The 14922-nt window shown below is 38.1% G+C and overlaps 1 protein-coding gene and 1 long non-coding RNA gene across 4 annotated transcripts in view; one reads left to right on the top strand and one right to left on the bottom strand.

Moving 5' to 3' along the window:
* The window catches only part of LOC127527972 (uncharacterized), a 242483-nt gene that overhangs the window by 157505 nt on the left and 70056 nt on the right, over positions 1 to 14922 (top strand). The gene's annotated exons all lie outside the window — the stretch shown is intronic.
* Positions 1 to 14922, bottom strand: part of acsl1a (acyl-CoA synthetase long chain family member 1a) — a 279599-nt gene that overhangs the window by 236287 nt on the left and 28390 nt on the right. The window contains exon 1 of one of the 3 annotated variants that reach the window (XM_051928440.1): positions 11854 to 11875. The exons of the other annotated variants lie outside the window; for them this stretch is intronic. The gene's annotated coding sequence lies outside the window, so the exon portion shown is untranslated. Of the gene's footprint in view, positions 1 to 11853; positions 11876 to 14922 lie in introns of those variants that run through there. 3 annotated transcript variants of the gene reach the window in all.

The following is a 14922-nucleotide window of genomic DNA, read 5'->3' as shown; positions in this document are numbered from 1 at the left end:
TTAAAAACGTACAATTTTGTTTCCTCTCTGATGATGCTTCCAGACTCTTTCATGCTTTTTGTTGTCCAACTTATCCAAGGCTTGGCAAAGGCAAGATGTCAATCTTACCGAAATTGAGCCAATTTTGCTCACCACAAAATTGTCCATCATGGAGTTGAAAGACACTCCTGGGAGATATTTTCAAAGCCTTCATCATTGTCTGGCAAGAAGAATGGGCAGATCTCCACATTGTTTATACACAGAGTGATGTAATAATAATAATAATAATTCTTTACATTTATATAGCGCTTTTCTCACTACTCAAAGCGCTCTCCACACAGGGAGGACCCAGGAAGTGAACCCACAATCACCTTACTGCAAAGCAGCAGTACTACTGTAATGTCAAAACAGCAATATATGATAAATAGCTAGAGACAGTTGTCAAGCACTTAAATGCAAGATTCCCTGACATGCCAATTATTTCCAGCTTTTCAAAAGTTTTCAAAGCAGAAACTCATGATTCAAGTGAGTCTGCTGAAATTCTTTTCGATCATTACTCCAAAAATGGTAGCCCTCCAATTTTAAAATATGAAAGTAGCAGGCAAGAATGGACAGTTGCGTCAAAAATGATCAGAAGTCAATCAAACAAAGAGTTCAGTCCAAAACAGATTTTACTAAAAATGGCAACGACATCAGAGCTCAAAGAGTCATTTCCAAATTTAGCCAAACTAGCTCATATTGGGCTAGTGATCCCTGTGAGCACAGCTGAATGTGAAAGGGGGTTTTCTGCCCTTAAAAGGATCAAGACATGTTTGAGAAAATCGCATGAATCAAAGCACGCTAAATAATCTCATGCTGATCTCCTTGGAGGGCCCAGATCCTGGGGACTTTGATTATGGGGAAAACTGCAGACAACTGGGCCTCTAGGAAGAAAAGAAGAATAAATATTTAACTGAAGACACCTTCTGCATATGCAAGTTGGCTTTGAAGAACATTTTTTAATTTTTCTTCATTAGGTTTCCCATAGTTTTTTTTCCATTGTTTTCACTTTTCTTCTCGACACTGACAATACTTTTGCCTCTTGGTTTATGTCATAACAATTGTTATTTAAAATTTTTTTAGGGTTGCAGGATCCTGAATTGGATACTTCTTAAATTTAATAAAAATATTCTGGCACAAGTGTCAAACCTTAAAAAAAGAAATCATAATGAGCATTGGAAAATAATTAATAATAATTAACTAATAAAAATTGTGCAGATTTAAATTTTCCCCACCACCAAATTTCCCCATCCCACCCGGCTACTTTTTCATGCCACCCGGCTAGAAAAAATTTCTGGGGAGAACAATAAAGAGTGTTGTTCCACAGGGTCAGTGCCAGGCCCACTGGTATTTTTAACATATTTATTACAAATTATTTAAATAGGAATATAAGTAACAAGCTGGTTAAGTTTGCAGATGATACCAAGATAGGTGGATTGGCAGATAATTTGGAATCTGTTAAATCGTTACAGAGGAACTTGGGCAGATTTGTGGCAGATGAAAGTTAATGTCAGTAAATGTGAAGTACTACACATAGGAAGTAAACATGTTACGCTTGAATACACAATAGGAGGTGTGAAAAATTGAGAGTACACCTTATGAGATAGATTTAGGAGTCGTAGTGGACTCTACGCTATCAACTTCCCGACAGTGTTCAGAATCCACTAAAAAGGCACACAGAATGTTAGGTTATATAGCACGACGTGTGGATTACAAGTCCAAGGAGGTAATGCTCAAGCTTTACATTGCACTGGCGAGGCCTCATCTGGAGTATCGTGTGCAGTTTCCAGGCTACAAAAATGACATAGCAGCAGTAGACAGAAGAGCGACTAGGCTGATTCTGCCTATTTATACAATTGTGAATCAGTATTTTAATAGGAATTATTATACATTTTTTAATATATTCACAAACCTTTTAAAAGATCCAATAAAAGATAAAGCCTGAGCAGCAGCAATATGTATGTACACTAGGGTGCCAGTGAAAATCAAAGTTTTTATTTTCTCACGTCTTAGCCCCCAGTTTTGTTCCTCTAGTTACCATGATAAATTACACAAAGTTTTATGACAATCAAACAACATTACTGGTGGCACAAGAGATCAGAATTTTTCTATATTCACTATACAGAAACGTGCGTGCTGATATGACCGTTCTGTCCAGCTCTTCAGAGCTTTTCAGTTAACAGAGTTTTTGTTGGTGCTGGAAACTGTTTGTGATGGTCTTCTACAACTTATAGGAGGTACTGTTTCTGTTCTTCTTGGTTTGTGATGGCCAAATTGAATGACTGAATCAGTGCCACCCCTCTCTCCGCTGCATCATTTATTACCACTTTCAGGTGTTTGACATTGCGCATTGAGCTGAAATGTATGCTTCATTACTGTCCCATGAATCAGGATCGTCCACAAGGAAGTCCTGTGAAATCTCCATCCTGGACTGTTTTCTTCTCAACAGTACACAAATGAAAAAAATCAACTTAGCACTTGTCTGTTAGAAGGTAGCTTACAGCCAGTAATGGTGTCAGAGAGTCCTCCTATAAGCCATACACTGTGTCGTGATTGCCTTGACTTTTTATCTACAACTGATGTCATCTTGCTTAAATCCTTCACCTATACCTGTTATGCAAATGTAACAGTGTTGAGTAATTAGGACTCCATAAGTTTATAATTCTGGTACAGCTTTGTAGCAATCTAAAGATACAGATAGAAATAGGAAATAATCCCATCCGGCTTATAGGACTACGCTATGCAAACAGCACTAACATTTTCTTCTTGTTGTCTCAGAGTTCCTCTATTAATCACTCGCCAGGAGTATGTAAGCCCGTTACTGATAAAATACTGGAATCACACAAGTTATTAACCTTTAACTTTGGGAACTGTGAATGAAATCTGTCTGTATAAGCATATAAAAAATACCGTTTTCCATTTATTGCATTATTTTATATTTCTTACACAAGTGTCACAGCAACAAAAGTAAACACTAGGCATAGATAAACAATACAAATTTATTTTAAAAGCTCAGTTATGCTGAATATTCCAAGTACAACACCTGTCAATAACAAGCATAATAGTTACATGAAAAGGGGATTTTACAATAAATACTGATGACTTCAGAAGCATTGTGCCACCAGTAAATGTTGATATATTCATCTCAAATTTTTTTCCATGCATCATTTTTATGAAAAGGAGCATTTTTACAGGGTAAGACTTCACAAAAAAAGATAGGTCCCTTTTTCGCATATACCTATAAACTTCTATATGCATTGAAATGTGGAAAAAATATCACATAAAAAAAGTTTATTCTGTGAGGAATTCACTTATTCTACCACAAAAAAGATCTATGCATAATCTGTTTCCATTTCCATTGATTATTATCTCATTTGAGTGGATTAATAAAGTATATAAAGTTGATTACATATCTCCATCTGTCAGACACTTACCAAATCAAAGAACTTTGAGCCTGGTGGCTAGAATATTGAAACAAATCAATACAATGTAAAAGGTAATCTGTCTAAAAACAGAAAATTAAAACTTAAGAGTTTCAAAACAAACATGTTGCTTCTTTACAGAAGTGTAGACATTTTATTATGAAAGACTATGGAGCACTATCTGTTGATACTGTGAAAGCTGCAGTTGTCAGGGGAAGACTTTTGTGCAATAAATATTTCAGCATGTTCTGCAGCTGCTTGGCACATACCTTTGGAATAGGCAAAACAGCCTTACAACAGCTGTCAGGAAATTCTTGTCTGATTTAACAAATTTTGAAAAAGCAATAGAAATTGTTCAAACCAGACAGAATAAAAAAATAAAATGGTCAGTCACATGAGAGAAAAAAACTGCCATACATAAAACATTCAATTTACACCATTTAAAATGGTACCTAAAGTTTGACCATAGTGTGATGTGGGTTACCCAAGGGATAACACAATAATTGCAGAGTTTGTTATGAGGGGAAAAAAAATAAAATAAAAAAATTTATACTGTAGTATCCCTTTCAAAGATTCAAATAACAATCAGAGGCTGTTTTAGTAAAGCATAAAACCATTTTAAATGTTTAGCGAATTTGATCATGAAAACCATTTAGGAAATGTTATATAAAAAAAAGAAAAATTCACCTAAGGACCCCCAATTAAAATATACTTTACAGAGAAAACAGAATGTCAACATATATACCTTGCCAAAATGCATATAGATACTGTAATTCAAAAGTACACAAGTATTATAAATAGCAAAGAGCCCTCTGACAGACCAGGTGAAATGGGTTGTGGAACCCTTCCACATCAGGACTCCTCATTTTGCTGGGAACTTATGAACATAGTACGTGTGACCAGTACCTTTTATAACACAGGCAAAGAAGCAACAGTGAGGTGATAATCAGACAATCAACAAACAAAGCAGAGAGAAGGGCTTGAGACTGAGCTACTGGAGTTTATAGTACGGGCACATTAAGAAAAAGGGTGTCAGAACTTTCTTAGATTCAGGGTACAGCATTACAAGTTTAATAAGTAATATTTATCATCAAAAATAGCAGTTGTCAAGGTCAGTGAGCTCTTGCTGCACTAATTATTTTAACCACAGATGACCTGGATGGCAGCTACACTGCTTTTTTGGTTTACAGGCGAGTTGGGTGTTGCACAGAACAGTATTTTAATCTCCCTTTTACTTCTTTCAAAGTAAGAGTTTTTAAAATGATGCATCCAAAACAGAAGAAGGTTTTCATCTCTCTTTGTTACTGGCTGACTTTTGACAGGGTTGCACTTCTTAGACTAAAGGCATCCAGGAGCCTATGAGTGTTTTAATGTTGTTCAATTATTTTAATTTTCTTTTACAGAATAACGTGAATCTACACTTAGACTGCATTTAAAATCTCTGCATTTAAAATCTTATGCTTACTTAAAGTCACTGGTGTTGTGTGTCAGATGGCAAGTTAAAAAAAGTATATTAAGCGAATGGTTGTTTCATATGTTTGATGTTCCACATTTTAGCAAGTGGTTCCCTTACGGCTCCCCAAATTTTCTATACAGTATTTACATTTTATGCAAATCTGTCCTTTCGTTCCCATATTAAATAAGTAAATTTTGCATTTGGGGACATTCTTTGTCCCTGAAGATTAGCCCCAGAGTGCTAAATATTTGTTAAATACACCTCTCTCTTATGGAGGCCACAAAGTTCTTAACATTTCCTCATATGGGAAGTAAGTGCACAAATGTGTAAACTAAAAATCAATGTATGCAGATGATATGGTACTATACATATCATATACGCAAAATATTGTGCCTACAGATCTAACAGCACCAGCAGAATTTCAAAAGATATCTAGCCTCACAATTAATTTGAATAGAAGTGTGCCTTTTCCAGTGAACTCTCTAGAACACAACATTAGACTGGACACCTTCCCTTTTATCATTGCACGATCAGTTTAAATATCTAGGGGTAAACACCACAAGTAAACATAAAGCTCTGTTTGAACAAAAGTTTGCTGTCTTCATGGAAAAACTTAAAACAAGACATGTATAGCTAGTCAATTAACACTGTCACGATGAATATCCATCCTAAGCTTTTTCTATTTCAAAGCATCCCTATATACATTAACAAATTGGATTCAATCGTAATCTCATTTATTTGTAATTCAAAACATCTATGTATCCAAAGGGCAACCCTACAACAACCTAAAGCAGAAGGTGGCATGGCTCTACCTAACTTTCAATTTTATTATCGGGTGGCAAATATACAAGCTATTAAAACCTGGACATTGACACAAATAGATTAACACACACAGCCTTCGTCCACAATAGCAATAACATCCTGCAGCACTTCTTTATATTCCTTGGTTTGTGCCCCAGTAAACACAAGTTATCTTCCATATACTAAAAATCCAATTGTCCTTCATTCACTCAAGAGATTCAATCACTCACATCAAGACAGAGAAGCTTTCATCTGTAGCACCTCTACATGACAACAACCTTTTTCCACCCTATCAAACTTAGAGGTTTTTAAAGTTTGTAAAACGCATGGAATTAAACCACTTACAGATTTGTACATAGATAATGTCCTTGCATCCTACTAACAATTACACTCCAAATTTAGCTTCCTATCAACACAATTTTTCCACTATTTCCAAATTAAAAACTTTGCTAAACATCATCTGTCCAATTTTCCTCACCTTCCATCTATTTCTATTCCAGAATAAATATTGATCAGTCTTGAGGACTCGGACACCATTTCTATAATATATAAAAATATTTTAACATCCCTTCCTCGCAAAGATCCCAGAGTACAGTGGGAAAAGGATCTTTAACTCAACATTTCAGAACAGAAATGGAAGACAGCCATGTACAGAATTCACTCTAGCTCCATATGTACAAAGCATACAATTATTAATTTTTTTTTTTTTTTTTTTTTAATATAAATCGAGCACATCTGTCTTGTTTAAAATTGTCCAAAATGTTTTCAGGGAAAGACCCAACCTGTGAATGTTGCAATTGAGCTTCAGCCTCAATGGGCCATATGTTTTGGGTGTGCACCAAATTAACATCATTCTGGACAAAAATTTTCAATGCCTATCAGGCTGCCTTTGTGTCACAATCACTCCTAATCCATTAACAGCTGGGTCTGGTGTACTCCTAGATGGGTTTAAAGTGAAGAAGGACAAATAAAGTGTAAATGTCTTTAATACACTACTAGCACATAGACTTATCTTGCAATCTTAGCCCACCTCTTTTTAAATCCGTGGGTAAATGATGTTATATACTATTTGAAATTGGAAAAAAATCTAATTCTCACTTAATGGATCTATTCAAAGCTCTAATCAATAATATTTTAGAATAATCTTTTATATTGGGGAAAATGATTCTCGTCCCTCTTTTCATTTGTTATCTTAAAAGTTTTACTCTGGCTGTTGGCCTTCCTCTCTTTCTCGGGGTTTGAATTGAATTTAGTTTTGTTAAGTTTGCCTTGTTTGTATGAAATGTTACTCGTTTTAATAAAATAAATAAGTAAAAAAATAAGAATCAGTGTATTCTGCACAGAGTAAATAGGTCTTTCTTAGTTTAATAAAGTTACTGATGTCGCAATACCAAAGTTTCAAACTTCGATATTAAGTACTGAAATTCCATACCCAATATGTAACTCAAATTTATTTAATAAATTGCAATTCTGTAAGCATTTAAATCTTTTAAGTTGATAAAAGAGAAATAACAGAAATTTGAGCCACTGAATGCAAATACTTAGTCGTGTCTTTGTAGAATAGGCGCCGCTGTCAGTGGCAGCCTTTCCTGCAGCTCTGTGTAGGACTTTATCTTCTTTATCTTTCTATCTTTTTCTCTATCTCTCTGATCACTCCTACCACTTTCTTTTATGTGGACTCATTTCCTGGACACTTTTTACTACTTGGACATGGATTTTTACACACCGAGACTCATCTATTCAGGTAGTCAACTTCTAGAGCTGAGAACAAAGGCCCGTGCCAGTGTGGTTCCCTATTTACCTGACAAGGTACAAAATCTGTATCATGGCAGCAGAGCCAGTGCGAACTGTTGGCTGTAAGCCTGCGTCCCTATTACTTACCCAGAGAGTTTGGACATGTTGTTGTTGTTATTGTTTATATCCCTCATCGGGCAGACGTGGAGATAGCGGATGACATCATCCATTCCGCTGTTGCTAAACTACAAACACAGCACGCCGAGGCTTGTGCGCTAATCTCTGGAGATTTTAACCATGCGACGCTGGACAAAACATTACCTGCCTTCTCCCAGTATGTGGATTGTAACACCCGGGGAAATAGGACTATTGACCTACTGTATAAAAACGTTAAGGACGCATACAGTGCCACCCTGCTGCCTGCGATTGGGAAAGTAGATCATAACCTGATTCTGCTTCAGCCTCACTACAAACCAAGAGTGAGGGAGTTACCTACAACCACACACTCATTCTGGATGTGGTCCCCTGAGGCAGAAAAGTCTCTGAGAGACTGCTTTGGAACTACGGACTGGGATATCCTGCAGGGGTCACATAGTGAGAACACTGAGGAGGTTGTTGACTGCACTACTGACTACATCAGCTTCTGTATGGACATCGTAGTTCCAGTAAGAACAGTATGCTGCTATGCTAACAACAAGCCATGGATTACAAGTGACATCAAGGGCCTTTTGAACCAGAAGAAAAGGGCTTTTAAAAGTGGTGATCAGCATGAGCTCAAGCGCGTGCAGAAGGAACTCAGAGTCCAGCTCAGGGCAGCGAAGGAGCAGTACAGGAAAAAACTAGAGCAAAAGTTGCAGAATAACAGCATGAAGAAAGTGTGGGATGGGATGAAGATCATCACTGGCTGCAGCTCGATGCGGGGTGCATCCATCAAGAGAGAGACAGGGAGAAACCAAACCTGATGAACAACTTTTTTTTAGCAGGTTTGACCACCCTAAACCACTCTCACTCTCACCTCAGAGTACTGCATCCTCCACCCATCATTCTGCTGATACCAGCATAGGAGAGAGTTTTCCCCCACCCATAATTACAGCAGCCCAGGTAAGCAGAGAGTTGAGGAGACTTCGTGCCAGCAAAGGAGTGGGTCCTGATGGAGTATCGCCACGACTGTTGAAGGCCTGTGCATTGGAGCTGGGGAGTCCTCTACAGCGCATCTTCAACCTGAGCCTGGAACAGGGGACAGTCCTGGTGAGCTGAATGACTTCAGGCCTATCGCCCTGACGTCACAAGTGATGAAGACCATGGAGCGGCTGCTGCTTCACCACCTGAGGCCACAGGTCCGCCATGCCCCTGACCCTCTGCAGTTCACATACCAGTAGAAGGTGGGAGCGGAGGATGCCATCATCTACATGCTACACCTATCATTCTCCCACTTGGACAGAGGCAGTGGTGCAGTAAGAATTATGTTCCTGGACTTCTTTACCGCCTTCAACACAATCCAACCTCTACTCCTTAGGGAGAAGCTGATAGAGATGGGAGTAGATTCATACCTGGTGGCATGGATCGTGAACTATCTTACAGGCAGACCTCAGTATGTGCGTCTCGGGAACTGCAGGTCTGACATTGTGGTCAGCAGCACAGGAGCGCCACAGGGGACTGTGCTTTCTCCGGTCCTGTTCAGCCTATATACATCGGACTTCCACTACAACTCGGGGTCCTGCCACATGCAAAAGTTTGCTGATGACACTGCTATCGTGGGCTGCATCAGGAGTGGGCAGGAGGAGGAGTATAGGAACCTAACCAAGGACTTTGTTAAATGGTGCTACTCAAACCACCTACAACAGAACACCAGAAAAACCAAAGAGGTAGTGGTGGATTTTAGGAGGCCCAGGCCCTTCACGGACCCCGTGATTATCAGAGGTGACTGTGTGCAGATGGTACAGACCTATAAATATCTGGGAGTGCAGCTGGATGATAAATTGGACTGGACTGCCAATACTGATGCTCTGTGCAAGAGAGGACAGAGCCGACTATGCTTCCTTAGAAGGCTGGCATCCTTAAACATCTGCAATAAGATGCTGCAGATGGACAAACTGGTGAGGAAGGCAGGCTCTATTGTGGGCACGGAGCTGGACAGTTTGAACATCTGTGGCGGAGTGACGGGCGCTGAGCAGGCTCCTGTTAATCACAGAGAATCCACTGAACAATATCCTCTCCAGACAGAGGAGCAACTTCAGCGACAGACTGCTGTTACTGTCCTGCTCCACTGACAGACTGAGGAGATCGTTCCTTCCCCACACTATGCGACTCTTCAATTCCACCCGGGGGGGTAAACGTTAACATTATACAATGTTATTGACTGTTATACCTGCCTCACGCTCTCCACCTTGCATTTTTTTAAGTTGCACTGCATTTTTATCAATCTTTAATTAATATTGTTTTTATCAGTATGCTGCTGCTGGAGTATGGATTAATCCCCAAGGGGAAATTCAAAGTATCTATCTATCTAGAAGGTAAGAGTAACATTCTGTAAACTATAAAATAATAAATAAAACAAGTTTAAAGTCAACTTTTTTTTTTTTTTTCATAGTGGAGAACAACTACTGGTACAATGAAATATTATGAATGCCACTAAAATATGAACTAAATAACTAGTGCAATCTTTTGTAAATTGTAAACAAAACAATATTAAACATTAAAAATTTTAGTAAAAGGGAACATTAATGTCATATACAGGAAAACTACCTTACAATAATGAAAATAAGGTAATGCAATTGTTCATAAAAATAAGACACAAACAGACCACCAATACACAAAGGCTATATATAAATTCAAACAGAGCACACCACATTTTTCATTAAATAGACTATGATGGCTTTAAAACTTCACTAGCATGTTAATGTACTCTTCGCGAGGTCTGCTCTTGTTGGGCTGCAAACGAGCCCTGACATACTAAATACATACTCTGACCATTATACACTAAATGTAATGAAATATAATTTTAAAAATCACATATAATACAATAAAAGTAAAGCACTATGGTAACACACTTCATGGGGAGGGTTAAAGAGAAAAAAAAAAAATTAAGAGAGCGACAAACCCCTAGTGCTAAAGACTGTTTCCCAGGAATGAACAACCCAGAAAAAAACTGATCCCGAGGTAAAAATAATTGCAGACTCCTGGTTTAATGCATTACATGTTAACCGACTACAAAAGACATTTTAACTAGGGAATCTCCCGGTAATTGGGAGCCCGGGATTCCCGGACATTTTTCATTCCCGCGAAAACGGGAATGGCCAAGCTCACATATATAGCGTGTAAAGGTGTAAAAATCGATCAAGAAATAAATTATTAAGATGTGGCGCCATTGCTGCAGCTTGCACTTCATTGGGCAACAGCTTTGAACAGCAACTTGAAATTGCAATGCGTCAGTCTGTTGCATCCGCACTATCTGTGCCAAGAAACTTGCCATCACAGAATGATGACAAGAAACTGGATGCATCAGTAAAAGCTGAAATGGCGGTGTTTCAGAGCAATAGCAAGCGCAGACGTTGTTTAGAACAAGTCTATCAGTATCTGATGACTGTGCCTCCTACTTCAGTGGAGGCAGAGCGTGCTTTCTCAGCGGCTGGTGTACTCTGCACAAAGCTCTCGTATGGACGACCGCACGCTGGACACATTGTGCTTTCTACGCTCTTATTACCATAACTAAAGATACACGTACTTATATGACAGCATGAACTGCTTGTAGATAAGTTTAGTCTTTTATTTGTGTCAACATATTGCAGTAGTTTTATTAAAAATAAGTGTCAGTCATTCTAAAACTGTTCACATGTGAGATGCCCGTGCACTGTGTCATCCCTGAGAGCCCGGGAATAACATGCGGGATTCCCGAGTTCCCGGGAATGGATAAACCCATCCGGGAATGGATTCCCTAGTTTTAACCTGTGAAGAAGAAGAAAAAAAAAAAAAAAAAAAAAACAAAAAAAGCATCACATTCCTACTTCAAATTCAGCAGTTTACAGGCTTATACTGATAAATGCTCCTGCAATTTAAGACATCTACCTCTCAAAATTCTTTGTATTGACTTGTGTGTCGGTCCTTCAAGTGTCTGGCTAAACTGGATGTGTTGCCCCCCTTTAGTTGGTATGCCCTTCTGAGACAGTGGGTTCAATCCCTACTTCTGATACTGTGGGTCCCTGCACAAGTTACTTAAACTGCCTATGCTACAACTGGGAACAACAAAAGTAATGTAACCAATTGCATCTCATCTCTTGTTAGCAGCCTTAAGGTATCTGTCAACCAAACGAATAAACATAAAAATGTGTTTTTTTGTGTCTGAAGAACTGCAAGCAAGTCCATTTTTTCAGCAACATAGCTTTGACAATGCTCACTCCACTGTCTGTTCATTGTTATACAGACCTGGCAGTCTTCACTAAGCATCATGATCCCAGTGCATCCTTTCAATTTTAACAGTTTCTGCCATTTAAAAAGAATTAAAAAAAAAAAAAAGTTAGAAAGCATTTGTTATGTAAACTATTCTGCATCAATGTAGTATATTATAACAGTTAGTACAGCTCCAATGTCCAATTTAAACTTAAATCTGTGTTGGTGGCAAAGTATCTTGTGTATTTCAACACAGCCTCCAACTTCACCCAATATTCTTCATAAAGCTGTGGCATTACAAAAATATTACAAAAATACGTTTTGTTATTGGTATTTGGTTGGTATTTTAAAGTTGAACTTAATGCAAGGACTTTCAAAACCATCCTGAAGCCTTCTTTTAAGAGAACACTTGCTGGCATCCTTTCTTTAGCCATGAGTTCGGGGACTGTATTTGTGATGTTCTGATGCCTTTTTGATTCTTGGTTACATGGGGTCATGACTGCAAATGTTTACACAATGGACTGCTTTCTAGGTACAGCATCACTGCTTAAATGCTTGCCAACAACATCAACTGAGTGTTCTGATATTCTTCATATTTGATGGAGGAATAGATTGGTTGCATTACTATTTTTGCATGTACGTTTCAGTGACATATCTTGCACACTGGTTTTATTTGTGTCTGGGTCTGATTTGTAAGAACAAATTTTCTTTCACTATATGGAAACTTGTTACTTTATTTTACAAAGACTGCTGGCTGCAGAGAGAGAGAGAGAGAGAGAGAGAGAGAGAGAGAGAGAGAGAGAGAGAGAGAGAATATCAAGACAGAAAATGGCATGCATGTGACAAGAATTGATCAGGCTTTATAGGCACCCATTAATTGACCTTCCTAACCGCATATCCAGGGCAGGGTCGAGGGTCCCCTGAAGTCATGCAGGCACCCAAGGGAAGATTGGCTTGATCAGTTGAGGGATAATACGCACAAAGTCAACACCATCCCTGAAGATAACTTTGATCGGAACAAATGCAAAGTGACATGCCATTAACCAGACCCTACATCAATGAGGGATAAACAGTAGGAAGATTAATCTTCTTATATATTACACTACTGTGGCTGTCTGTTTGTCTGTCCAGGATTTTAAATCACCTGTAGCTCGCAAACCATTTGACCTATTGATCTGAAATTTTGTACACACATACTATGTGACGTCTACTATCTGCTTTCGGTGTGATGATTGACCTCCAAGTTTATTCCTCTTTTTATTTTTATTTTATTGTACAATCAACTCTCAGCCATGCAGCACATACATATGGGCACCGTTCTCATCCCTACCGCCTTCGCCGTTACTTCCCCTACCACTTCATTCCTTAAATCTTTCTTGATGCAGATTGAAGACTTAAGTGCCAGCTTAAGTGAAAAATTAAGGAAAACGTACTAAGTAATTCCAACGTAAACACTGACTTAATCAGTTTTAAATGCGAACAGATGCCGGCATAAAGAGAAGAAGCGGGTTGCTAGGGTGAAGAAAAGAAGAGCTGCTCAGGAAGCAGCAAGCGCACCAACCAAGTCAAGTGTATTCACTGCACATTATCGTGCAGTGTGCCGTTACTTGTCTATTCATATATTTAAGTTTGGTATAGGCACAATAATAATAAATAATAACAACAACAACAACAACACTTGTATCTTCCTAATCCATCTATCCAGGACATGGTCAAAGGAAAGCTAAAGCCTATACTAGCAAGCATAAGGTGCAAGGCAGGAACAACACCTGGACAGGAAGCAAGTCCAACATAGGGCAAACACACATACACAAAAACACAGGCTAAAGTGAATACAGAAATGCTTAATGGTATACCAGTAGAAATGAGATACCAGAAAATGGATGCTATATAGTAGAATCAAATGGCAGTACGGCTTTGGCTACTTTTATTTTTTAATGTTCAAATTTGTATTTTTCATTGTTACTGTAGTGACTGACCTGCGAGAACAGGCACGTGAGATGGGATGAAACAGCTGTGCACGCTAAAGGAGCACAGCAGCTCCAACAGTAACACTAGGACAAGGCAAAGGAAAGAAGGCAACTGGTGCAGCATGAAGGCTCGTTAGGATACCAATTCTCCTTTGAAAAGGAAGAATGGCATATGCTGAGGCTAACAGTGAGAGCTGATCAGGGTCCTTTCTTGAAAGAACAATAAACTGTCTTTTCAAGGCCTATTAAACAGCTGCTTGTGTCTATGTGTTAGTCCCTCCTTCTCCTCCGTACTTTGTGTTACATTATATTTTGTATGCTACAGAATGTTCATGGATGCATTTTACAAATGTTAAATGGCTAAGCAAGTAAAAATAATGCAAAAATATGAAAAATTAGGAAAACACAGTAATAAAAAACCAATTAGAGTTATTCTGTGCTGTCAACAGAAATTTAATTTGTCATGCGATTTAATGTATGCATGCAGATACTTTCCACAATCTATAATAATAAGAAACTAGCCCCACATAAACCATTATGCAAAATAAGCACACATTTACGGCACCAGAGAATTTTTTAAATAGAAGGAGAAAACTAAGTATGAAGTTAAAAGTAAGCAACAAGAAGCATTAGTTTTAAATCTTTTGATCCATGTATGTTGAAATGCTATATATACTCATGGTCAGAAAGTAATAGAATGGAAGATGTTTTATTTAGTACAAATAAGGATATTTCTTCATTTGAATGTCTTTTTAAAAAAAACCATCCAATGTCATTTTAAGTAGGAAAACAATATAGAAAATTTGAAAAGTATGCTTTTAATTTCAATAGTGGGGCAAGTTTAAAAGCTTTATTTAGTAGCCAGTATTGTTAGGATTGGTTTAATAGTCTTTGCTAGGGCAGTATTTAGTCAAAGCAGATGTACATTTTCTTTGGTTTCTCTTTCCAGTAAGGCTTGCTTTTTATGTACTTAGTGTTTTTATTCACTGAGAAACCAAAGGAACTGGAAAGAGTACCCCTTTAAATACTTACACTTTACTGTCAATCTTGTTTCATTTTTCACTGTATAGGGAATAGGGTATACAGTACAAAATTTTCCAAGATTCTGTGTCTGAACCTCTTTAGCATTGTTTAC

The sequence above is a fragment of the Erpetoichthys calabaricus genome, chromosome 5 (genome assembly GCF_900747795.2).
Source record: "Erpetoichthys calabaricus chromosome 5, fErpCal1.3, whole genome shotgun sequence".
In the NCBI taxonomy this organism is placed as follows: domain Eukaryota; kingdom Metazoa; phylum Chordata; class Cladistia; order Polypteriformes; family Polypteridae; genus Erpetoichthys; species Erpetoichthys calabaricus.
Note: the sequence above shows the minus strand (reverse complement) of the source record. Positions and strands in the feature narration are given on the sequence as shown.